Source organism: Accipiter gentilis, chromosome 22, assembly GCF_929443795.1.
Source record: "Accipiter gentilis chromosome 22, bAccGen1.1, whole genome shotgun sequence".
NCBI lineage: Eukaryota > Metazoa > Chordata > Aves > Accipitriformes > Accipitridae > Astur > Astur gentilis.
The window spans coordinates 23,591,874-23,615,389 of record NC_064901.1 but is presented as its reverse complement, the minus strand read 5'-3'; the positions used below and the strand labels follow the sequence as shown (position 1 = coordinate 23,615,389).

At 48.0% G+C, this 23,516-nt stretch overlaps 1 long non-coding RNA gene across 2 annotated transcripts in view; it reads left to right on the top strand.

Moving 5' to 3' along the window:
- Positions 1 to 13,585: 13,585 nt before the first annotated feature.
- Positions 13,586 to 23,516, top strand: part of LOC126049423 (uncharacterized) — a 61,256-nt gene continuing 51,325 nt past the window's right edge. For both annotated transcript variants that reach the window (XR_007509182.1, XR_007509183.1), the window contains exon 1: positions 13,586 to 13,641. This is a non-coding gene — a long non-coding RNA (uncharacterized LOC126049423). The remainder of the gene's footprint in view (positions 13,642 to 23,516) is intronic.

The window sequence follows — 23,516 nt, the reverse complement described above, 5'->3', positions numbered from 1 at the left end:
CTATAGGGAAGATTCAGCAGCTGGGCAAATAAAAGCCATTGCAGCTTGGCCAGCTGGTCCTCCTGGGACTTCCACAAGTTCTGTACACACTGATGGTTTGCCAGTCACAGTCAGGGAACCAGTGGCTTAATTTGTACACTCTGCATAGAAAAGACAGCTTGGATCCAAGCAGAAACAGCTTGGATCCTGGTGCCATTTATAGGGTCGAACTTGCTATTAGCACACAGTGCATAAATGTTAACTGGCGATAAAAATAGATGTTCAGACAAAAAGTCATATGTGATCTAGATCTTGTGCTCCATTCATGTTTTAATTTTCCCTGGTGTTACTGGAAACCACTTTACCAGATGTTTCTGCCCTACCGAATGCGGATTTCTGGAACTTTGGGCTCTAGCTAGATAGGCATGCCAGAACTACTGAATGGTGTGAATCTGAGATTTTTCTTACCCCAAAAGGTAAGTTGAGAAGTGACTGATAAAATTGCCTTCCTGTCCTGGTTTGAATATACGTTGGATTTTCTGGCTGTGTAGCAGTTCTATGTTGTAATTTTTGATAGCCAGACTGAACTACATTAAAAGGAAGAATACGTCAGAGGCAACAAATTAGGAAAGAACAGTGTTACAGGAGCATCACAGGATAAGAGCTCACTAGGCTGTGTCTTCATAACCCTAGGCATCTCACCTTGTCTTTCACCTCGCCATCTATGAAATGCAGCTAAATGAATGTCTGTTCTTTTTTTCACCCCACTGTCTTCTTCCGTGAGAGACCTTGATTTTTTTTCTTTGACTGGATCCTTTGACTTCATGTTCTATTATCTCAGTAAATAAATTCTTCCTAAATTACTTTAATATCACCCCACTCCATATCCCATTCTCTCCCACTGGCTATGATACTGGCTAGCTTGAGGTAAAGGCTGACACAGATTTTTGGCATTTCTTCATCACTACCTCCTCTTTTTTCTGCCAGCACAAGGTCCTGTATAATGCACCTCAAAGTGTTGTCTTATCCTTTTGTTCTTGTTTATAACTCTTTCTTTAAGGTGGTTGCCAGATATGTGTGCACATTATGTTAAAGGTCATGGGCCTTACTTGTGAAAAGTTCCATTTTAAAGGCTAATGAAAATCCAATCTTAGTGTAAAGTCTCGTCAAATTCATAGCAGAATTCCTCAAAGGTTGTGCTCCATGTATCTGAAGTATGATGCCTATTCACTGTATTTCTTCCATAGGTTCAACTTTTATTAAAAAGTGGTTTGATTTTCTTTTGATATCATCCTCAATATTGAGACCTTAGGACTATCTTCCACCAGCTTCATTATGCTAATGGTTTTCTTCTTTTCATCCCTGTTACACAGAAGGATGTCTCTAGGGTATGATTTTGCAGCCATTGGAGGAAGATCCAGTTTCTATCCTTTTACATGCTATAGCCACGATACATCTCCATAATGTAAACAGGAAAGCTAAAGATAACAAAGCGACCCAGGTATACTGGCATTTCAGCCTGGAACTGTTCAAAGTGTTTATTAATGCAATCTGTGTGAGATGACATTAGCACGTGAGTTGTCTGTTTTGTTGGTTTCCTGGTCTATGCATCCAGATTCTCCAAAAATTCCATAAACCGAAGTCACAAGTCTTAATAAGCCCTTGATCTTCTGACACAGGTGAGATTTTCTTTACTAAGACACTGCACAGCCTCTCATTCTCATGTTGGAGGAAAAGCACTCTTTTCCTCTTTGTGCTTCCTTGTATGCTCTGATCTCTCTGATTATTTATATTGCTGCCTTCTTACTGATGACTTTTATTGATTATCTCAATGCTATAGATATCTTCAAGAACATCCTGGTTAGGTAAGTAGGTATCATCTTCTCTTCATTTCATGGGTGGATAAACCAAGCATGAGGTGATGGGCACTTTACCTGAAATTTGAGGAGAACTTCAAAAATATTCAAGGAAAACCCCTTTCCATGAGAAACTTCAGATCAACACTTGTTGCAGCGAATTTGTGACTAGAAGAGGAATATCTAGATCCTAATCCCCTGCTTTAACTAGCAATTACTCTTCTTCAGGTCCTTTCGCTAGCTTATACTTTGCCACCTATAATAGCCAGTAGACTGTTGAATAGATGTTGCTCTAATTTATTTCCATTTCAATGCGACTGCTCTTTCCTCTGGGTACCATATTTTCCTGTAATGAGAATTAACTAGTATAAGTTATTGATTACCCTGATACACGGTGAATTATATTAAAAAAGCTGAGGGGGTTTTGTGAGCTCCTGGTATATCTCGGTGGCACTTCACTCTGTTTCTGGTCATCTTCTGCTCTCCTTGTTTGGAACGTATCACATGTTATTCAGCTGCCCAGGTGAACTAGGCGAAGAGCAGGCTCTGTTTGTGGGAGTAAGACTGGCTTAGGAGAACATGTTATAGCCATTACATTAATGAATCAGTCCCTGGCTCACAGGTCAGCAGAACTCCAAGGGTCTGAGGAGGCAACACTTGAACTACAGCAAAAAGTTGCTAGGCTGTTTTCCCCTCATTTTGCGGTGCTCCCTCTGGCAGATCCTTGTCTTGAAGAGCAAAGGTGAAAACCGTCTTCAGGGCCAAAATGAGAACAAGATGGAGCCTTGAGCTTGCCAGATCAAAAACCCAAACAAGCAATGAATACGGCTAAAATAGCTTTACTTGCAAACTAAACTACTTTGGAAGTGATGGGTCAGAGTTGTTTTGAGCAGCAATTTTGTGCAGGCTAATATTTTACTACTAACAACAATAATAGTGGTATCCCAGTGTGTCCCATTGTCTACTAGGGCAGAGTTTGGAAGGGAAATTTCCAAGGGTGAGGACAGTCCGATATGCAGATCATCTGTGTTAGGAACTGGGCTACCCGCTTTGGCATCTGCAGTAGCTCTAAGTGAAAGGCCACGTACCTGCAGTTGATGGGCACCCCGCTGCTTCGGCCAGCATCAGTGACATTACTTTTCAGTGGAGGAAAAAGTACCAGATCCATTGCTTTCATTAAGACTTCATTGGTAGGGAGGTTTAATTGTTTGGAAACAAGAAGGTTGCTGACAACTAAAATATCGAGATAGAAGATAAATTTTCCTTTTAGCGCTTCTAATGATCAGAAGAAGTGGGAACTGCTGTTTGGTACATGATTGCCTGCCAAACATTCTTTCCAGTTTGGGTGGTTTCCTTTTTTTTTTTTTTTTTTTTTTTTTAAGCCAGAGATTCCCTGGGCACTGGACTTTGCTTCGACCCAGCCTTTAGCAGCAGTCAGGCAAGACAGGAGATGGTTCTGCTGAGATGGAGACGACACATTTGGGTGGAGAAGCAGAGGAGAACAAAGGAGGAGGCAGGCTGCTTTTGTGAAATTGAGGCTGCAAGATGGTGCTACAGCTTCCAGAAGAATACGTCAAACCCTTTGGTAGAAAGATGTAGTTCTTTCACTAAGATTGGAGAGTTTAGGAAAAAAAACCACGCGTGTGACTGCAAGGAGCTGCTCAGGATGGGAAGCAGGGAGGGAATTCCAGGCGTCTGCCCGGCTGGGGAGGGCCTGAGCTCCAGGAGCTGCAGGGCTTGCCAGCGTGCCTGCTTGCGACCTGCCACCGAGATCTTCCTTTGTACACGACCACGCTGACACCTTTTCTTTGCAATAGAGATAAGCTAAAGCTAAACAGCTTTCCTCTGTTGACATGCACAGAGGTGAACACTACAAAGAAATGCCAAGCTCTTAGGGTATGCGCGGGAGGGAAGAGAGAAGATGACCATCCCCTCCCTCCGCAGTAGGCCGTGGGTTGTCCCAACGCTCTTGGGTCTGAGTGGCAGAAGATAGCTTATGAGCGCATACCTCCATCCCTAAACTCCTGCGCGGCCTCTCGTTTTTACTCATCCAGGATGAGCTTCGTCACGGCTCCTCGGAGAAGGTATGTTTTGTGGCTGGCTCTTTTGTCTGGGGTCTTGAGGTGACAAGGTCTGTCCTTGGTATAAGATCTTTCCCTACTGTGGTATTTCTTTGTGTCCTTCTGGCTTCTGGGCTGCTACTGCTGTAAAGGCCGTCTTTCCAGGTGTATGTGGTGAAAACACAGTTTAAGCTGGGTTTTTCTTCCAGATCTGAAGAGCAACATCTCTCCCACTCCTGGGAAGATGGGTTTGTGGCTGGCATGTGCGGAGATGTGTGAATGACAATGCATCTGCTCGCTTCCACCGGCGAGTGCATGTAGTCATTATAAATGCCTAATCTATCTCCCCGAGCCTGGCAGTGCCTACGACGTGATCTCATATAGGTGTGTAATGCCCCCCTCCCCGGGTGCTGCTGTATCAGTAGCAGGAGTTGGCAATGGCGTTGTCTGGCTCAAAGAGAGAGAGAGAGAGAGAGAGAAACAGCCTTACCTCATTGATTGCAGTTTATTAACATTAGGAAATTCATTGTCTGCGATAGAAGTTGGTAATAATTAAGTGAGTGAATAAATAAAGAATGTGTGTGTGTACAGATTAGACAGTAAATAACTTACTGGCTTCTTGATTGCCCTGGCATTTGGCTTCTCTCTTCGAACAAGGTGTGAAGTGGGCTGACGGTGGGCAGAGCATGGTAGGGGATTCTCCATACTCACCTGGAGAAGAGAGGGTCCCATGAATCTTGGGTTTCCCTCGGGTGCAGGCTAGTGTGTCTGAGCCCGTCCCCGGGGGCACGGAGGTTGTTTAATGCTTTTAGTGCCATTTTCCAACAAATGAGAGAAGCGTTTAAAAATAGCACCAGCCCTTTGCGCTTGCCTTTTTTTAGGCATTTTAAGAAAGAGCTGCGTCCCTTTGTATGGGAGACGGGGAAGACGACCTGCTCTTCTTCAAGGTCCTCATTAGCTCCTCTGGGACCTTGGAAGGGCTCCTGGTGCCCCCCCTCCTCCCCCTCCCCGGCTGCACGTGTTAATTGTCCCCTCTTCACACCCTTAATGGCAAGCGAGGTCCTTATAGAGATGTGTTTTGCTTAATGGGAGCTGGGAAAGGTGTGGTGCATAAAGGAAATACCTCTCTCGGCCAGATAAAGCCCGCATTTGTCAGCAAAGACAATTCTCTTTTGTCTGGTTGCTAGTGATGCCTGGGTTTGGGGCAGGGGGCTCGGGGGGTGGGGTGGGGGGCAAGTGTGTGTGTGTGTGTGTGTGCCACTGTGCAAGCTCAGGTTTAGCCATTTGCGTACAGACTATAGCAGCATTATAATTTTTAATTGCAATTTCATTTGTTATTCTCTCCCTTTCCCCCACCCCTCTCTCTGTATAATCTGGATCATTGCTCTCTGTAGCTGATTCCGTGGGAGACCAAGCAGAGTGCGTGGGTGCAGAATATAGAAAGCCAGAGCCATAGAATCTGTTATTTGCGTCATTCTAGGAGACGGGGCTGTTTGCCTGACAAATATACAGAATTAATCCTGGTTTTATCAATATCTGTCTTTTGCTACAGTAGCCAAATACAAGTGTAAGGTGGTAGGGGGACTAGCTGCTGCTGCTGCTGCTGTTGTTGGTCGTATTGGGGGGGCGTTAAGGGGGGGCGAGAGGGGGAGAGAGAAAGAAAGGATGCTAAAATATGTTCAGCTCCCCCCATGCTGTTTGCCTTACAATATTCAAAAACCTGAAATTTTTATCCAAATTGCTTTTTGTTAAAATTGCTAACCAAGAGAAGGGGATGGGGGGGGAGGGGGTGGCGGGGGGGGGGGGGGGGGGGGAGAGATGTTCTTGCAAGGTCTGGCTATGCAGATTGCTCTCCCTGCCTGTGCTTCTGCATGGGATATGTGTGGTTTTTTTAAGAAATATCTCCCTGTCCCCAGCGCATTTCCCCCCCACCCCAAACACACATATGCACACCCCTCAGGATTTTTGTGCAACTGTGCAGAGAGCTGCACAACACAAAATATGGGGCTTGCTAATTAACTCTTTTCCTCGAATTGAAGTGCCTTACTGCAAGCACAAAGCTCCAAGCACAGACATCTTTTATGATGAACTAGAGCCTCTGAAGAGGAGAATCTGAACGTGACGTCAATAGCTGATAACTGACGCAGCCTTGCAAAGGAGTCTCAGGCTGGCTCCTTGCAGCCTGCAAGCCCTAATGATTCTATTTTTTCCCCAGTCCCCCCTCGTAGTAAATTACTAGAACGCAAACACACACACACCCTTTTTTTTTCATATATATATTTATAGATCCTTTATTCTCCAAACAAAGGATTTTTTTAAGGGGGGAATGGCACTGGGCGGGGAGGAGAAAATTTTTTTTTAAAAAAAACAACCCTTCTTTGTGCTGGGTGCAATTCACTATATGAAACCATCTCTGCCTCTCGGCAAAGCAAGCCTGAAATCCACATTTGTGCATGATGGCAAACTGGTGCATGGTGGTGGTTGTGTTTTTTCCAAAGCCCACTTTATAAAGACACTGCAAGAAGACAGACACAATAATGCTTGCAAGGCAACAGGCAGAGAGGCACAGAGACAGACTCAATACAACTATGGATTAGGGGTTTGTGCAATAGGACAGCATGGAAGGCGGTCAGTTTGGGTCGTTTGGTGTGGGGTGCGTGTGTGTTGTTGTCTTGTGGGTTGTTTTTTTTTGTTGTTGTTTTTTAATTCTCTGCAATGATGCACCTAAAGCAACTGTGGACGGTGGTGCAGAAAGAAGCTGGGGTAGGGGGGTGCGTGGTTGGGGGTGGTTGTGTTGTAGGGGGGCAGACTTAATGCACATTTAATGTTTTGGACGTAGCGTTCCAGCGAAATGCCTTTGTGTGTGGATTTTTTTCCCCAGTACCTGCTAAAAATAGCATCAGGGTTTTGATCGCGTTCCAGAAATAGACAGAGGGTTGCACTTGTATAAAAAGCGAGCGCGGGTGGAAGAAAACCTGGACATCACCGCAGTATTTTTTTCCAACTCCTGTCTGGAAATTAATTGTTGGATTCCCCCCCCCCCCAACCTTCCTCGCCCCCCCCCCCCTCTCCCCCCTCCCTCCCCTAGTCGAGGAGTTCCCGTTTGGGTAAGTAGTGATCTTTCCTGTGCATGGTGCAGAGAGTCTTGTCTTGGTTTTATGCATGCCCGGATTAATTTTTTTCCCTTCCTTTCTACTTTTCTTCTAAAGCGAGAGGGGTATACTCGTCTACATAATGAATTTGGTGCATGCACGGAGCCCAGAGAGAGGGAATTCTTGCAGAAAGGGGAATCACCCTGTCGGTAAATCTCTGAATCAATACCGAGCTGCAACTCTCTCTCTCTCTCTGTCGGCGCTGTTGAGCCCCTCTCCCCACTCGCCCCCCTCCCTAATTTCGCCTCTCCGAGGTGATGGGGGGGTTGTGGGGGGGGAGAGCGGAGCGGAGGGGCACGGGGGACGAGGCAGGACCGAGGGGGGACCGGGGGGGGGGGGGGGGGCCGGTCGCTCCCCGCCGGGCGGCCGCCGGGAGCTGTCCGCGCCCCGGTGCTGAACCCGCCGCCGCCGCCGCCGCCGCCGCCGCCGCCGCCGCCGCCGCTGCCGCGCAGCTTCCCCCCGCGGAGGCTTCCCCGCCGCCGCGCCTCCGCCTGCCCTTCCCGCCCGTGCGTTTGAAAAGAGCCTGTACCTGATGATGGTGCTCGGCAAAATAAGAGGCTATAGGTTGCTTTATTTGGACTCACCCCTTCTCCTCCCACCTCGTTTTCCCCCCCTCGGAGTGCCCACACCTTCTGCGGATCGTGTGTGCGCGAGTGGCTGTTTTTATTATTGCCCGTCCTTCGCGTCCCTTAGTCATATCCTCACCAGATGAGTTGGTGGAACGACCGAATTAGTGGCGAAGTAGCGGGGGATTGTTGTGGTGTGTACGGAGCAGGGAAGGCAGGGTTACCTCGGCGCCGCAAACGCCCGTCAACCCCCCTCACCGCTCCCGGGAGCCGGGGAAGTTCTCGCCAGGCTGCGAGCATGCAGGTTCGCAGGCATTCCGGCCAGCAAAGACATGTCATCAGCTTGCACTAGAGAAGAGCCGCGGAACCACCGTCCGGCGCTGGCACTCACCACCCCGTCCTACCCCGCGCAGTGGTAGCCCTCCCAAAACGGCCGCGGAGTGTGGGGGGGGGGGGAGGGAGGGGGCTCAGCCCCGCGAAGGGTGGAAAAAGGCAAGAAGGCAGACAATAGCCGAGGAAGCGGCTTTCCCCCCCTGAGCACGTTTAGCCGTAGCCTCGCAGTAAAAGCAAGCTTAGAAAATGGTGCACCTACCACACAAAGCCCAGCAACAATTGCAGCTCCCGCAGACAATGGCACGGTGCAGCCATGAGCATCGGTACAGCACGGCACATTGGGCTGGGGGGGTGAGAGCACCTCCTGGCCAAGACCGCCTGCAACGGCTTTAATCTAGGCATACAAAAGACATCATTTCTTGCAATTAATCGAACACCAGCGCCTGAATTCACAGCACGGTACTCCACCCACGGCTGCCCTTCGTGTCTAAACCGTCCCTTCCCCGAGCTTGCGTGGTCGTATTTACAAGCGGACCCGACATGTAGTTTGTTTGGTTGGTTTTTTTAAAGAAGAAGAAGAAGAAGGAGAAAAAAAATCCCCTTACAACACGTGTAGCCAATCATTGCAACTCTTAATATATCTCTATAAAACAGTCATTAGAAACAAGAAATGCCCTCCTTCCTCGCCCCCTCCCTCGCCTTCCCAGCCCTCCCCTCCTAGATCGTTGCCTCTCTTGGCACAATGCATAAGATTACCCTTAACTGGATCCTATTAAATAATTCAATGGTGGCGGTGTAATTTTGGTTGGAAAACTGCACGGATTTCCAAGTCGTGACTGTAAAAGTGAGTAATGTGCTCTGGCTGCGTCATGGCTCCAGTCACAGATGGTTCCAAACTGAGGAGAAATCGTGACTTCGACTTGAGACGTCCCCTCTCCATGAAAAGACCATCCAATCACAACGGCGTCGGGGGGCAGCCGGACTCCGCGGAGCTCGCTTTCTCCTTGCTCTCCCGTCCGTGTGTGTGTGTGTCCATGCGTGTGCGTGTGCCCGTGTGTGTGCCTCTGCGTGTGTGTGTGTGTGTGTGTGCGCGCGTGTGCGCGTGTGTGTGGATAAAATCCTCAACAAGTTGCAGAAGGGGAAGGGAGAGGAGGGGTTAATCCTGGGGAATCTTCTGCACCTAGTGAGATCGTGACCCTCCCACACAGTACAGTAACTTATATACATACCTGGAGGAAGGGAGGCTTTGCTTTTGGGCTTTCTTGAAAAAAAAAAAAAAAAGAAAAAAAAAAAGAAAAAAAAAAAAGAAAAAAAAAAACAAAAACCCCAAACCCAACCCAAAACACTGTTGGTGGCCGTTGCACCCCGCGCGGGACTCCCCGGAGCGGCCAGGGACGCGCCCCGCCAGGTAAGTGCTGGGGGTTTTCAAACTTCTGCTGCCTTGCGCTGCCCCGGCCGCCCCGCTCCGCTCCGCGCCCCGCTCCGCTCCGCTCCGCTCCGCTCCGCCGCTGGGCTCGCCGGGGGGCTTGGGAGACGCGGGGCGTCGTGCCGCCCGGCGGGGCGGGAGCGTCGGGGTACGAGCGAGGGGAGGGAGGGAGGGAGGGAGGGAGGGAAGCGCGGCGGTTGCGGGCTGGGACTTGGCGCGGAGGTGTCTCGCGTGGGTTTCCCACGAGTGGATTTGCGAGTTGTGGAGTTTGGGCCGAGGGGCGAGGCCCCGCCGGTCCCCGTCCGTGTGTCCGTGTCCGTCCGTCCCGTGTCCCCGTCCCACCCCGCGGGTCTCTCTCTGCCCCCAACTCGTGCGGGAGCCCGGCGGGCGGGACGTGGACGCGGACGCGTGTTTTGCCTTGCTCCTGCCGCCGCCGCCGGGGGCTGGCGGGGCCGGCGGTTCCCCCGCCGAGCTTTTCCGTGGAAGACCTCTGGAGTTCAGTGACACGTCCTGGAAACTTTTTACCAAGCGGGTGTCCCCGCCGCCGGCGGTGGCCGGGTGCCTCGGAGCCCAGGACGGTGTCACGGCGCTAAGGAGCGGAGGGGAGGGGGCCGTCCCGCGTCCCCCGCCGCCCCCGGGACGGTCGTCCGTCGGGGGCGACCGGACGGTTCCCCCCCCACCCCCCCACCCCGGCACCGAGGCGGGAGGGCGGGGAGGCAGCGGCGGGTCCCCCATGTCCCCGGCTGCCCGCCGGGAGGTGGCGGACGGCCCGGGGCGCCCCCGCCGGGGGGTGGGGGGGGGAGCACCGGCTCCCCCCCCCCCCCCCCGGCGGCGGGGCTGGTCCTTAGCTTAACCGTACCCCTTCGGCAGCGGCTTCCCGGAGAGGGGCTTGGGGGCGGCAGGGACGAGGAGGGGTCTGGGCTGGCCCGGCCGCGCTCTCAGACGTGCTGTGGTCGGGGATTTGGTGCCTAATTAAACATGGAGTGGGCTTTTTTTTTTTTTTTCCTTTTTTTTTTTCCTTTTTTCTTTCCTTTCCCCTTTTCCTTCCTTCCTTCCTTCGTTTCTCTTCCTTTCTCCTCTCCTCTCCTCTCCTCTCCTCTCCTCTCCTCTCCTTTCCTCTCCTCTCTCCCTTCGGGGGAAAGAAAAAAAAAAAAAAAAAAGGGAAAAAAAAAAAAAAAAAAAGCCGAACTAGGCAATGTGAGGCGCCGCCTGATTGGTGGGTGACGATTTTAGCCCGCACCAATGAGCTGCCCGCCTGCTCTCTATTTATTTAGCGCTCAGGGGGGAGAGTTTTCTCTTTACGCAGCGCCCGTGCCCAGCGCCGGAGCCTCCGCGCGGAGCGGGGCCGCGGACACGCCGCGCTCCGCCACGCTCCCGCGGCCCCGGCCCCGCCGGGGTGGGGGGGTAGGAGGGATGGAGGGGGGGGGCGGCGGCGAGACCCCCCCCCCGCCTCCCTCCCTCCCTCCCCGCCCCACCGCCCTGGCGGGATCCCGGGTTTTCGGAGCGGGACTTGATGGGGATTGGGGGGGGGGGGTGGGGGGGTGGGGACCCCGGCGTGGCGGGGGATGGCGGAGCCGATCGCCCGTGGGTCCTGTGGATGTTGTGGTGGCAGCCGGATGGATGGATGGATGTAGGAAGCCGCGGGAGACTTTGTCCTTCGCGAATCTTTTTGCGGTCTGGGCTTGCTGTACATAACTACCTACCCGGGAAGCCCTTACCCCAAAAAGCATTCGCGGAGGGCGCATTCGCCGAAGGAGCAGCAGCTGCGATCGCCGAGCCTTGGACTTATCTAGACTCTGTGGGCTTCTATTATTAATTCCTGGCACCTTTCCCTTTCCCCCGTCCAGCCCCCCCCCCCCCCCCCCCCGCTGTGAGTGTATATATGTGTGTCTCTAGATATATATGTAGTGAGATAAATAAACACCCCTTTCCCCCTTCCCTACTCTGCTTGGTCCCCCCAGACGTTCAAATATTCACCGTCGCCTCCTAACCTAACTTTTTAATCGACTTTTGCCTAACGGAGCAGACCACACGTTTATTCGGATAACTGTATGGTGGTTTTTTTATTTCATTAATGGAAAAATAAAAATAGAATAAAACTTCCTAAAAGTTCTCCTACCCTCACCTTTCTCCCCCTCCCCTCCTTCCAGGGCATAGCCGTGTTTAAAAAATACGGGTGTCCTAGTTGATCGAGATTAATTCATAAAAAAAAAAAAAAAAAATCTTCGGAGCGATTCATTAAATGCTCTGTAATCGGGAGCCTCGGCTTATTTCGAGGTGGGGAGGGTGGGATTTACTGGGATCACCCCATAAATAATAGGGAGGGAGGAGGAGGGGGAGGCGCACGGATCCGCCGCGGTTTGGGGGAGACCCCAGTTAGCAGGAGATGCACCATGGAAGCGCTTGCCAAAGGCGCCTCCCTCCCCCCTGCCCACTTCCAACCTGATTTTAAGCAACTTGCAGTCCGGCGATCTCTCCGATGACTCTTTCCCCAAAAGCTAGTGCCCCCGAAAAGGGTAAAAAAGGCAGAATCCGGGGGAAAACCCAGCCGAGGCGATGCTTTTGGACGAGGTGATCGCAAGCGAGCAAAGCAGCATCAGCACCAGCTCTCTGGTTCTGAAACTGCCTTGTGCATGCACACAGCACTGAGAGCATCTCAGGCAGGAGTTGGGGAAGCTGCATTTTCCCTCTCTTTGCAGTAATTACCAGCCCGGATTCCGTGGGCAAGAAAGAAATAGCAAAGAGAAATCCTCCCCGCTCGCCGCCCCCCAAAAGAAGGAGCGATTAAGAGCAGATCTGTCCGTGCAGATCAGCCTCGTGAAAGAGACAAGATCTGAGCAGCAAGTTGGTAGCGGAGTGGCCGCTTGACGCAACACAGGGGCCTATGGTTCGCCCGGCTGTGAAATAAAAAGGAGGGGGGGGGGCGATCTCATGTCTCAACTGTTAGGAACTAGCAGGGCTCTCCCCTCTGCTCCCCCGACAGCGGCACGGAGGGAGATCCGGCTGAGAAAGGGCTGATCTTGCATTTCAGGGAAGCCTGCATTGGAGAGATCGGGCGAGGACCACGGGCGAGGCTAAGAGTTAATATTTCTCGAGAGATAAAAGAGATTTTGAAGACCTGCCTGCACTTTAGAAAAGAGTAAAAGGCCGGCTACGGGATGAGCGAGGAAAGAAGGGGAAGGAAAAGCACCTCGTGGCTCCCCTCCCTCCTTTTCTTCTCGCTCAGGACACGTAGCTTGAGCACTAGCGGGCTTGATGAAAACAAAGGTGGAAGGGTCACACCATCTTTCAAGTAGATTCGCATTTTCATAATTATTTATCCTCCTCTATTTAGAGAGGAAAAAAAGGCGTTTGTCCCTTCCGCTCGCCAGCAAACCTCTTTACGTGGGTTTTATTCATGTGAGCATATTTTAAAGGGAGAGACAAGGTACTAGAGGGAACTTGGAAAAAAAGTGATAAGAGGGATCAGCCAAGCTCAGGCTAAAAAAGCATCCTCTCTCTTCCCTGCCTACCGTCGTCCCTCAAGAGGATTGAAACCAAGGAGTGATTTGGGGAAGGGGACACACACACACACACACACACGACAGCTCAGGCGCGAGTGGAAAATCCGAGCCCCGGCGGTGCAGCTCCACGTCTCTTTACCTTGCCAGCCAACTGTTGCTGCCATGCTAAGGGCTGCTGCTGCTGCTGCTGGGAACGGGAACGGGAACGGCTCCTCTCTGCCCGGGGGACGGAGTGTGTGTGTGTGTGTGTGTGTGTGTGTGTGTGTTTGGGGGGGGGGGCGGCTACCCCCAGCCGGTCTCCACAGGGCACGTCTCCCTGCCCTTCTCCCTCCCCTCTGCTCCTCCAAGGTTTCTATCCGCAGCAGGGATGTTAGGACACGTCGGGCGAACCGGGGTCCCTTATCCCTACCGACCCTCCTCCTCCTCCTCCTCCCGGCGGGCCTCGCCTTTTCCCCGAGGCTCTGGGCAGGGGCCAGGCCGCTCTCGTTGCTCTGCTGCGGGCCTGGGGCAGCTGGACGGTCTCGGGGGTCTGTGTCCCCACGCGTGACAGGGACCCCCCTCCCCAATCCCTCCCCTAGGCAAGTCGTAGCCAGGGGAAAAGCGCAGACACCCCCCCCCCGCCCCCCCCCCCCCGCCCCGCACCCTCCACCCCCTCCCCCGGCAGCCACGACCCGGTTAACCCTCCTCTCCCTCTGCCTTTTTTCCCCCCTCAGGGCCGGCCACGCCGTCGGAGGCGCCGCGGGAAAGCAGCGAGGGAGGCCGGCAGGTGAGAGCAGCCACGCCGCGGGGGTTTCTCCTCACAAGCCCGGGGTTTCCCTCAGAGGGGGGGGGGGGAAGCTCGGGGACCTCGCATGGGCCGGGGGCTGCGGTCCTCCCTCTCCCCGGGCACCCCTATGGGGTGCCCGGGGAGAGGGAGGACCGCAGCCCCCGGCCTGGCTTCCCGCTTTCCCCGCCTTTTTCTTTGCCCCCAGCGGCGGTTACAGCCAGGCCCGGCCTCACGCAGGGCCAGGCCGGAGCAGGCCCGGCCTCCCCCACCCCAAGTACAGGCAGCCCAGAGGATTGAAAAAGGCGGGAACCCCCCACCCTCACAAAACCCCCAAACCCGCTTCGAGTTCGTATAAATTGGACAGAATCGATTCCGAGCGAAGCCCTGCCTGTCGTAAGAAGGCGGGGGCGGAAAAAAAAGTTGGCGGGCTTTGCCTAAAAAATCTCCTCCTTCACCTCATCTTTCCTCCTTCCTTCACTAGTTAACGCTCTCTTCCACTCCATAGTTAAATGCGTTGTCTGACATTTGCAGTTCTCCTAGTTTTTGTCTTGTAGGTTTCTGCCTTTTTTTTTTTTTTTTTTTTTTAATCCTCGAGACAGCTAGTACAATTTTCTGCCTACCACTGTAATCGTGAGGTAGAAAACTGAGAGGCAAATTAATTAATAGCACGTGTTTTGAAAACAAAAGGACCCCCTCCCAGTAAAACAGCGAAACGTATTGTTGCTTCGGTCACGTTTAGTGATCGTCCCCGGCTCTGTTTCCAGACCTGGCAGTTTTGGAGAAAGAGGAAATACATTCCAGTTACAAAATTAAAAGTTTCTAGATAAGTAACTACAGCGAAGTCTCTTTACTTTTACTGTATTTTGAATTTTAAATTCAGTTTACGAGTAAATAAAATACATAGGAAGGCTTTCTGCAAGAAGTCCATTTTTGTCCTTTCATTTCGGCATCTAATTTCTCAACGGCCGTTATCTGCCCGTAAATTGCGATGTACGGTTTGCTGTAAAACAACAAAAATGTCTTCCTTCAGAAAGCTGCCAGCGTGGGCAGATGTCTTCAGAGGTTAGGGGCTCCACTGCCACCTGATGTAGGTCAAACACTTCATTAGGACCCCTACAGCTTAGCAGTGCTTTACTGGTATCAGCTAGTTTACCACCAAAATAGACAAACTCTGCTTATTTAAGGGTAGGAAGGAGAAGCAGATCCTCGTAGCCAAAGATGGAAAAGGCCTGTTAGAGCCTCAAGTACATACACCTCCTGGACCAGCATTTAATCTCCCCCAAAAGAGGACGTATCAAATATTGAACTAGTACTACTCTTGAGGTTTTTTAAAAGGTCAGGGCATACATTGCTAGGAGCATGGGGTCAGTGCATGTTAATTTACGTCTGTTACTGCACTTAATACAATTATATAAAGGCTAAGGGCCTATGACTAGAATTGCTGCTAAAGGCCTCTGAGCCTCCTGTATTCCTGTCAGTTAAGGGCTGAGAAATACCTCCAACCATCTGTAAAAAATTGCTTTGTGAATACGGGCCTCATGAAATAATGATTAACACTCTTACCCTCCCCTCCGTCTACCCTCCCTCCCCCCCCAATTTTTATTAGTATTCGAATCTTTTGCAGATCATCTGCACATCAGTTCTCATTCTTTCTCTTTTAACTCTGTTACCACAAATACATTTGGCTATAATATTTGCATTAGCTGTGGTATGCTGCCATCTCATTTCTGGCTATAGAGATCACTCTAATAAAGGACACACGTAAATTAACTTTTATTTTTACTATTATATTTTCAGGCAAGTTTTGTGGTGGTTGTTGTTTGTGTAGCTTTCAATAACTGTCAACTCTTGCTGAAACACTAGTAGTTTTTAAAGATACTTTTGGAGGGGCTTTTTCTAGAAATTGAAATACCTTTTGGCTTTTATACTTTTATACTACTAGATACACCCCAGGCTTAGTGGAGGCAGGTTAATTTGGTTGGTGTCATGTTGCACACCCCGCACCCCCCCCCCCCAAAAAAAAAAAAAAAGGACAAAAAGTTATTTCTCTTTCTCTCTTTGAAATATTTTATGGGACTACTTAGGGAAAGACAAGTAGGGTTTGTTCACTCGCTGGTTTGCCAAAATATTCCCACTGTTGTTATCACCTGTTTAGCATGTCTGCTGGAACTGCTCTGATAACCAGTAATGCAGTTAGCAGTTCTTAGAGCATGCTTAGCTGCCACTGCATTTATCTAACGTAGGGAGCGTAAGAGTGAAAACCCTGGTGAAGCCTAATGCCTAATTAGCAGTAGAAGTGGTAGGAGAGGTTAGCAGATTTATGGAACTGCAGACATGATAAGCAGTCCGAGGAGGGGGGGGGTGGTGTGGTGTGAGAAATGTAGGGTGTAGACTTACCACACTTCTGAGAGGAGCACTACAGCAGCCAAACTTGGTCTGAAATGAGACTATGCTGTTTCACTTTAATTTCTGTTTATAAACACAATCCATTTCCATTTGTAAATATAACCAGGGAAGAGATGCATTTGGACCTGCAGCAGTGTCCATGGACGTTGTTTGGAGCAGGGAGAAGAAGTTGCAACTTATTTAAATACAGGCCATTTTCTGTATAAGTAAGTGACCTAGTATCATTCAGAACAATACACTGAGGCACAGGGTTGTCTGTGCACGTGCGTGCACACGTGCACGCAAAATACATACGTATGTGAATATAAAATGGATTTTTTTGCTAGCATTTTGTTTTAATTCTGGATAGTCAAGCTTCCTAATTTGTAGTAGAGAGTTACAAAACTTGGCCCTGTGAAACTCAAAGTTTCCACTTCAAAATAAGAAGCGACACATGTGTTTTATATCGTATTTGATGCTGTAGTTCGGATGGGTTTGGAAGGACGATAGAAGATGCTTTATTAATCATTATATTTGCACATGGAGAAATGCATCATGGTAGCAGCATGACATGTCTCATTTCTAATACAGCTTTAGCCTCTGTAGAACCTCCCGGGGGTTGTTACACACCGTCTGCTCTGCATGGCCAGAGTACGGCCTCCAGCACAGCTCAGGTGCTTCTCGTGACTGGTGTTCCTGTCCCCATGCAGGTAGCCACCTGCTGAGCTATTACTGTGGTGACAAGGACGTGCGTTTGAGTACTGATGGTACCCGTGCTGGTCACCAGGATGCAGCATTAGCCTCCTCAGGAGAAAAGGGACGATTCCCTTGAGTCTAGCCAGAGGTGAAATGTGACCCCTGTGTTTGTGCAACGTTGCTGAGTTGAGGCGTTGTTAGTCCTAACGTCCAGGTGTTGTTCTCTCCCAAGCAGGCATAGATGGGAGATGAGGGAGGAGAAGGGAAGCGAATTTAATTTTCCGTTCATTTTACTAGAGGGTTCCCCCATCCCCAAAGCTCGTTCTCTGAATTTGGCAAATCCCTGTTTTCCTCCTGTTCTCCTTACTCTCCCATTGCAGCAGCTGTGTCTCCCAGGAGGTGGCCGGGCTATCTTCCGAAGTTGCCCCCTTTGCTAGCCAGTGGAGGTACTGAAAGGGTTATTGTCAACGTCTCCCCACAGCTGAAAGTGGCTGCTGCAGTTGGGCACGTAGTTTTTTAAAAGGGGCTTGGAGTAATGTGAGTTTCTAGGCCGAGAATATAATAAACAATTTACTAAGAATAAAGTCAGGGTGTGCCCAGGAAAATATGTTCCATCATCCCTTATTTTCAGCGAGCTGTAAGTAAACAGTATGGGATAATGCCATGCTAAATAACGGAAGCTATCATGGGCTTCTGCCCGAGTGGACAAGGTTTAACTGCCTGGGAAACCTGAACATTTTCAGTTTGCATGCAAACCTTTCTGAAAAAGGGAATTGCAAGAAAAATTTCTTCTGAGAATTTGTTTGTTTTAAATGATGCATTTTCAAAATGAGTGCATGGTTGAAGGAAAAAAATGGAAAGCAGTGGGAAACTGCCATGGAGAAATTACATCTAGTTTTTAAAGGACGCGATTCTTCCATTTTTCCTCCTTGAATTATATGCCCTCACGTGAAGAGTTCTCCCGGATCGGTGTGGGAGGCAGAAAGCACTGCCGAATCGGGGCCCACCGCACCCTTGAGTTTATAGCTTTACTGGAGCAAATAAGGTTATTTTCCAACAGAGGGATTGCAGACAAGCACTGCAAAAACGTGCTGTTGTGCAGCTCGTCGCCTTACAGTCCCAACTGTATGGATATAAGTCAGTGCCCGTGTTGGTGTCCACCCTCAGTACAAGCAAAAGGAGGGAAGGGAGGAAGCGGCCTCGAAGAGAGCGCGTTTGATCTTGCACTGAGTGAATGACACATAGTGTCCACTCCGGAAAAAATGTCAGCATTTCCCAGGAGAGTAGTAAAGACGAAAAAGGCCGGCTAATTAGGAGAAGGGTTGGGGAGAAGTGGCCAGCAGCCATGACACTATCAGTTATTTAACCTCAATATACAGAATATATAGTCAGCAGTATTAATTTAACATAAGTACCGTGAGCTGTGAGCAGCCAAAGAAAAGACACAAAAGCCAACACAGAAACGTCTCAATGCCCTTGCCTTTCTCTGTCTGGAAAGCCTGGCTGGGTGACTTGCTAAAATTCTGCATGTCTGGCGGAGCTGCCCGTGTCCTTAGTGGCAAGCTGATGCCAGGTCTCTATCACTTTCTGGTTTCCTTTCTAAATCTCTTTAATTATGTTGTTATATTTTAGTTAATTTTCAGCACGTGTTCCTGTGCTCTGTTTTGTCACATTAGAAATGGCCAGTGATTTAAGAGAAGAGAAAACCAGTAGGAGCAGTAGGGGGGAAGAGAGGGAATGTACGTAAGCTATTTATCTGTTAAGAGAACGTGAAAAATCCTGACATACCTGTTAGAAGTTCCTGGCTGTGCCAATACCTTTGCCAATTTTGATGCAAACAGATACTCGTTGCTAATCTGCTGTTTGTTGGTACATCTCCAGTGCGGGGATGGTGCAGTGAGGGGTTCCCTGCCCGGCACAGTTCGCAGCCCTTGACATAGATCTGCTCGCGTGGCCTCTTGGTGCTCAGGGCCCTTCAGCCCAACGCGTCCCAAACACAGGGCCAGGCAGAATTCCCGGCTGGAAGAGGAGCTGAATTTCCTCTCAAGGAGGTAGAAAGAGAGGGACGTCCTAAAGTACGGGGAGAGATGACGTGGCTTTGGGGAGCGTTGCTTTTTGGCAATATATTTGGTAACTTTCTCTTCCTTCCAAATCAGGACTTTAAGAAGCCAAAACAAGAAATGAATTAGCAGAGTGACACATAGGCTTTTAAAAAAAATGTGTCCACTGTTGGTTCCCAGACTCACGCTCATCAAAGCAACGCTTCTCAGTCACCCTCCTCACCCTCACGGGAACATCTGCTGGGGAAGTATGATACGGCACAGGTAGAGAAATGACTAAATGCAACTCATGATGTGAACGCGGCAAGACAGTTCCTATTTCTCCTCTTGCAATCCCCCCTCCTTTTTTATTTTTTGAAATTTCCTTCTTTTCCCCTGATTTCTGTTTCATTGTTCCTCCTTCTCCTCTGTCCTGATTCAGGCACGCGTGCACTGTCTCTCTCTTTTCCTTCCATTGTGTCTCCCAGATTTTCACCCACCTCTGTGGACATCTGTCCCTGGAAAGGGCCCTCAGCTGATTCCCCCGCTGCACTGTTCCCCCAGCCTTGTTTCCTGCGGTGGCACAAGATGAGCGCTCCTGGTGAACACAGGAGGCGAAAACTGGGAGGCAGGGCAGAAGGCAGAGGAGTGAGCCTGAGTCTGAGCAGGCGTGATGGCTAGCTGGGTTGGCCACTGTCTTCTGGCACTTGGGTGATCACAAAGTTCGTCACCGAGCAGAGGAGGCAGATGTCAGGGCCTGTCAACGTAAGTGTGAGAAATCTCCCCCTTGGCTGCCGAGTTTGGTGTTAAGGTTCCTCACCTTAATTGCTCCGTAGGTAAATTAGAGTGATGTGTGCTGCTGTGCCTGTTGCACAGGGCTGACGTGGACTTTGCGGGCAGTGTGGCTAGATGAGAAATGGATCACCCATCTGCAGTAGGTTGCAGACGACGATGGAAGTTACGAGGCATAGAGGGGAGCACGTGCTCCCTGCTTTATGATAAGTTGAGGCAAGCGTGGGTGGGAAGGAAGAAGAATCTGCTACACAAAAATAGGATTTGTTAACATGTATTCCACATTTTTATAGGGAGTTTTGTAAATAATTGTTTGTTTGTGTGTATGTTCGCAGGCATGCATTTTTATCACGCAGTTGTAGCAAAAGGTCAACCTGACTGAACCGATTAAGAAAAACAGTAGCAAGAAAAAAATCCCAACTTTATGATACTGATTTGTATGCTGAACTGTTCTAGTCCATATACCAGCAGGTCACCCACACCTTCGTCTCTAGGCTTTATTGAGAGGTTGAAGTACTTGGGTATAGTGTGACATTCAAGAACAGAGTGCCAAGTCACTAAGCTGAAACATTTGGGAGCTCTGCTCAAGCAGGCTTGCAGTATAAGGGATGTTATGTTGAAGTGTGACCCTAAAAGTCGTCTTGAAGGACCTATGGCAACGACTTCTTAAAAAAAAAAAAAAAAAAATTAAATTAAAAAAAAAGTATGTTTGTGAGACGGAACAGAAAAAACAATTGTCTGTTGTTCTTAAATTAAATTAAAAGACTTTATTTTATATTTAATGTCAAAAAGCCAAATGCAACTGATTTGTGTTGGTACATGACAGCAAGGAGGTAAAACGGCTAGGACAGGAAGAGAATTGATTTTTTAGTTTGTTTTTTTTTTTACTGGCCAAACTGAATGAAATACAACAATAAAGAGCTTGTAAAATGGGAGATCAGCATTGCCCCCTTTTTTTTTTTTTTTTTTTTTTTAGTTTCTCCAAGTGCTTCCTGGTTTTGATCTTTAAAATAAAATTAGTATCAGAAACCATGACATTGTTTACAGAATAATTTTAAATTTACGCTGTAGTTTTAACTTCGTATAACAATTATATAAGGTGCATTTTTTAGTTCTTCTTTCGTTTTTCTTACCCAGATTACTAAAATAGTGCGTGCGGACTATTTTATGGGTGCATGGACGGATGTGTATGTGCACATGTGAACATATCCGCAAATCCATGTGCATGCAAATCCATAGTAGAAGTAATAAAGGCAAAATGTGATCCTTTTCTTGATATGTTTAAGTTTTAAAAAAATTTAAAGATGGTTTACTGATTCACAGGTTTTACTGTACACTAAGAAAATTATAGTTCATTTCGTAAATATTTACTAACTTTTTAAAGGCCTATTCAGTATTAATTATGCTGAAGTACAGGGCAGACTATTTTATTATATCACAGTTTATGGAGTTGAGGACATTTTAAAAAAAAAATGTTTATTGACCTGTGATTACCTGCATTTCTGCAACTTCCATTCAGTTTTTTAACCCCGAATTTGATCACATAGTCAGGAAAATATTTTATGGCTGGCTGTATTCACCAGCAGTCTGTTGTGATACAAAGCTTTGTATGTTATTTGCAAACCCAGCAGCTGTTTCTTGAGTCAAGTACCTACATCCTGATCCAGCAAGGGCTTTCCTCTTCCAAGCAGTCTTCTAACAGGACTTAGCCTGACCACAATAGGGCTTCTCACAGCAGTAAGCGCTGCTCAGAGAAGCAGATGCTTGCAGGGAAAGGCCTTTTGTCTTGCATCTAAGATTTTTTCCCTTCCTTTTCACAATGGGTAAAAATACCTTGATTGTGTTGAAAATCAAGCTCTTGCTGAATTTTTCTTTACTTTTAATTGTCCAGTGGCAGAAGTGGGAGAAACACCTTACAGCACTCCCTGAAGGATCCTGGTTTCAGTGAATTTCTATTTGTTGTTATTTTGAACAGTTTCCATAGGATGTAGTTCTGGCACTGTGTGACTGGTTCTCTGTTCACATGCTTAGTAAACCCATTAGCAACAGATATTCTGGCTTTATTAATTCACTAACCCATGCTACATCTACTTCAGGGCAGAGGGACTGTTCAAAGCCTGAGAGGAATATTTGGTTTTCCAGGACCTCTCTGCTCAGGTTGTCAAAAGATGAGAATGGGGGTATTTTTTTTTTTTTTTTTTTTTAAACACTAACAATTACTGCCTGGCAACTGAACAGAGACCATCCAAACTTGAATCACACAAACCATTGGTACCTTGTTTGTTAGCTTGCTTGCTTGTTTCCTTCTCTGATTATTCGTAGTCAAACTAGGCCTTTCTCAATGTAATGGGTTTTAAAAATATATGTATAATGCAGCTGCCAAACTGAGAATGGAGATCCAGCAGTTTAGCACTCAGTAAACAAAATGTGACCAAGTACTTCCACGCCAAAAGGTTTAAAGATTCCCAAATGAACGTGAGTGCTGAAACCCTTGTAACTTGCTGTACTGTATCTTTTTGCATAAGACCTTCATTTAGTCTCCTGTATGGTTCATGAGATTATGGAGTCAGTTCTGTTCCTACAGTGAGACCATTAGCAAAACTCCTTTAGACTTGTATACAAAAAGTACTGGTTCAAGAGTGATAATTTTTTATTCTGAAGTTGTTATTTGACCTCTTCTTTTGAGGCATATTCATCCCTTTCATTTATTTTGTTCAGTTGATATATATTTATATACAGTAGAAACATCACAATTTAGCTATTTTATTTGCTGCCCAAATTTAAGCAGATATTACATGCAAGAAATGCAATCTTAGAAAAAAATCAGGAAAATCTGATGAGATTGAAATGGAAGAAAACATTCTTCTGCATAAAATAACATTTATTGCATTTCATCTTTATTTTTTCTTTTCAGATTAATTTGGGTGTTCTGATCTACAAAAGACCACAGTCCATCTGCCCCCCCCCTCCCCCCCGCAATCATGTAACACCCATTAAACACTACTGAACTCATTGGTACCACATAAGCATGCTCCCCTCGTATTCCCCACACTCCGTATGTGAAATTTTAGCTAACACTGTCCTAATTAAGTAATGGTCATTGCTTTTCACTCTTAACTAAACTAAATCAGTCTCTTGATTCATTCCTGCTAGAGGAATTTCTTGTATAAATTTGAACTAGTATAGTAGGACTCTGTATGTGGGGGACTGGGTATATGGGCATACGTGTAGGCATATGTGCATTAAAAAACCAGGAAGAGTATAGTAACTGGAAATAATAAATAGAATCAAATGAATCTGTCCTCAGTTAATTTGTTTATAAGGCATTTGGGTAGGTTAATAGAATTTTAAGTTGTTCATGAACCTGCAGTATAGTTCTCTACAGTAGTGAAACAGTTATGCTGGAGAGGGATTTCATAAATTTATTGCTGTTCCAATAGTTGCTTTGAAAATGTGTTTGAACATACATGCCTATAAGGTGCATACTGCTCACCTAGTTTAATGGAATCTGATCCGAACCCACTGAAATCAAGGGCTATTTTTTTCACTGAATAGGAATTATATCGGCCCGTTCAGTAGCCTCGTTTATTTGAGGGAAACAGCTGTCATGATTTCTGTGTGTGTGTATTTGTGCACATGTAGCCGTGTATATTTTATCCATCTACCTGTCCATATACAAACCCCATACGTTTTGTGTAGTTCTTACTGTGGCTTTATGCATGCATTAGGTAGACACTTGTACATGAGAAGAATTGTGTAACAGTGGTCTCCTCTTTAGGCACAAGTATGTTTTTTTTTATATCTAGGGGAATAGGCATCATCTAGACTTCAGTGGGAAAAACAGCAGATTAATTTTTGCTGCTTTTTGCCATGTTAATTTGTCCTTGAGGTCAAAATTATTTTGGTGATCACTTCATGTCACGATTTTTATTTGGAAACAGACTGTAATGTCTCTGGCACAGG